The sequence below is a fragment of the Carlito syrichta genome, unplaced genomic scaffold (assembly GCF_000164805.1).
Source record: "Carlito syrichta isolate Samal-C Ts95f unplaced genomic scaffold, Tarsius_syrichta-2.0.1 Scaffold306628, whole genome shotgun sequence".
Lineage (NCBI taxonomy): Eukaryota > Metazoa > Chordata > Mammalia > Primates > Tarsiidae > Carlito > Carlito syrichta.
Genome location: NW_007250724.1, coordinates 88222 through 90985, shown reverse-complemented (window position 1 = coordinate 90985; position 2764 = coordinate 88222).

Here is a 2764-nt window from a genome sequence, read left to right as displayed (position 1 = left end):
GGCTAGACACGCCCCCGCCGGAAAAGCCACGCCTCGTCACGGAAACCCCGCCCCCGACCAGCTAAATCAGACTCGGGACACACCCCAGCGGGTCCGGGTACCCCGGAGCCCTGTGGACCTGGAGTGTGGGGGAGGGGCGTCCTGCCCGACCTCAGACGTTTGGGTCTCTAAGACTAACCAGGGATGATCAGGCCTGCGAACTGACCCAGCCACAACTGTCCACCCGTCGACTGCGTTCAGCCCTCCTAATTTCCCTCGAATGCAAATGACGGGGTATTTCTAAATTGTGAGAACAATGAGGAAGCGTCCTCTCAATTGCGAAGGATGAAGGCTTTGCTGCCAGGCCCTTACGCGGATGGGGAAACTGGGATCAAAACCAGGAGGGACGGGAGGCTACCCCATCTCCTAGGGCCTCGCCTACATCAGGCTGGGGAGTCCGGGAAGCTTGAAGATCCTCTGGCCTAACACTCGTCCCCTCCCCCTGCTTGGTTCGCCGGAATCCCATGCCTCCTCTGGAGCCCAAAATAGCTCTGACCCACAGGCGCTAGTCACTCACTCCTAGTGGCCCTCATTCTTTGGTGGGAGGCAGTAAAGGGAGAATAAAAGGCAAGGGTTACTGTTGGGGACTGTCCTCCCTTCAAGGCAAGGATCCTAAAGTCGTTTTAGCTCTTCCCAGGGCTTATCTGTAGCACCCACCCCAAAGACTCCGGACTTTACAGTTATTGAATCTGACAGTAACTGGATAGATCTGGGAGTGGGACCTGTGGTGGGTTCTGCTTCTTTCCAATCCCCACACCCTGTGCATGATGGGTCCATTCTCTCCTTGGCCTGTAGCACTCTTGTCAGCAAGCACATTTTTTTTGTTGTCTTTTTGAGTCGGGGTCTCACTTTGTCTCCCAGGCTGGAGTGCAGTGGCACGATCATGGCACCACAGCCTCAACCTCCTGGACTCAGACAAACCTTCTGCCTCAGCCTCCTGAGTAGCTGGGGCCACAGGTACGCATATATACATATATATATTATATATTATATATGTGTATATATATATATTATTTTTTTATATATATTATTTTTTTAGAGACAGGGTCTCACTATGTTTTGTCCAGGTTGGTCTTGAACTCCTCAGCTCAAGCAATCCTCTGGCCTCAGCTTCCCAAAATTCTGAGATTACAGGTGTGAACCACCACCTGGCCAGCAAGTACATTTTAGAGACAGAACTGCTTGTGTTCTGCATTCCTGCCAGGGACACCTCCCTGGATCCCAGACAGTTCTGGGGCTCTCCTGCTTTCTCTCCCCACTCAGGAGTGTCTGGGAAAAGAAAATTTCAGAGAGAGCAGAAAAGAATGCCCCACCTCCCAAACACACATAACTGTTTACAGTTCACTATACTTAAGTGCTTAGACTCCAAAGCTCATTTACAGAAACTAGAAAAGAAAGGAACTAAAAACCAGGGGAAAGGCCTCAAATCATCCCTTAGCTGTTAAGACTGAAAAAGTTAGCAGCCTTGGCCAGACACAGTGACTCAAGCCTGTAATCCTAGCACTTTAGGAGGTCAAGGCGAAAGGATTGCCTGAGCCCAGGGCTTCGAGACCAGCCTGGGAAACTTGGCGAGACCTCATCTCTACAATAAATCAAAAAATTAGTCAGGCATGGTAGCATGCACCTGTAGATACAGTTACTTGGAAAGCTGAGGCAGAAGGATCACCTGAGCCCAGCAGGTCGAGGCTGCAGTGGCCATGAGCATGCCACTGCACTCCAGCCTGGGCGACAGAGTGAGACTCCAACTCAACAAAAAAAAGTTAGCAGCCTCTCAAATCCAGCTCTAAAATTCTGCTGCAGGCTGAACTCGGCGGCTCAGTCTGTTATCCCAGCACTTTGGGAGGCAGAGGTGAGTGGATTGCCTGAGTCTGCAGGTTCAAGACCCACCCAGGTGACTTGGCGAGACCTTGTCTCTACAATAAATAAAAAATTAGCCAGGCATGGTAGCACGGGCCTGTAGTTTCAGCTGCTTGGAAGACTGAGGCAGAAGGATGGCTAGAGCCCAGCAGGTCAATGCTGGGGTGGCCGTGAGTGTGCCACTGCACTCCAGCCTGGGCGACAGAGTGAGACTCCAACTAAAAAAAAAGGCTAAAAACTAAGAATGGCCAGGTGCAGTGGCTGTAATCCCACACCTGTAATCTCAGCTCTTTGGGAGGCCGAGGTGAGAGAATTGCCTGAGCCAAGGGGTTCAAGACCACCCTGGGCAACTTAGTGAGACCTCATCTCTACAGTAAATAAAAAAATTAGCCAGATGTGGCTGCATGCACCTATAGTTCCAGCTACTTGGAAGACTAAGGTAGCATGATTACCTGAATTCCCCAGGTCAAGGCTGTGGTGGCCATGAGTGTGCCACTGTACTCTAACCTGGACAATAGAGACTCTGACTCAAAAAAAAAAAAAAAAATGCTGAGAATGCAAAGTATTATTTGGATTTCTAAACAAAATCTATTCTCTCATTCACCCCTTTGACTCAGAGAGAGTGCCACCTACCTGACCACCAGGCACTGCTTTGCATTCATAGGTTCTTCTGGGTATTTTAGTGTCTGACTATATAGTTATATCTCTGTTTTTCCAAAATGAAAGCAGTGAGTGCCAGGCTTGGTCGCTCAGCCTGTAATCCCGCGCCTTTGGGAGGCTGAGGTGAGTGGATTGCCTGAGCCCGCAGGTTCGAGACCCGCCTGGGCAGCGAGACCTCATCTCTACAATAAATAAAAAATCAGCCCGG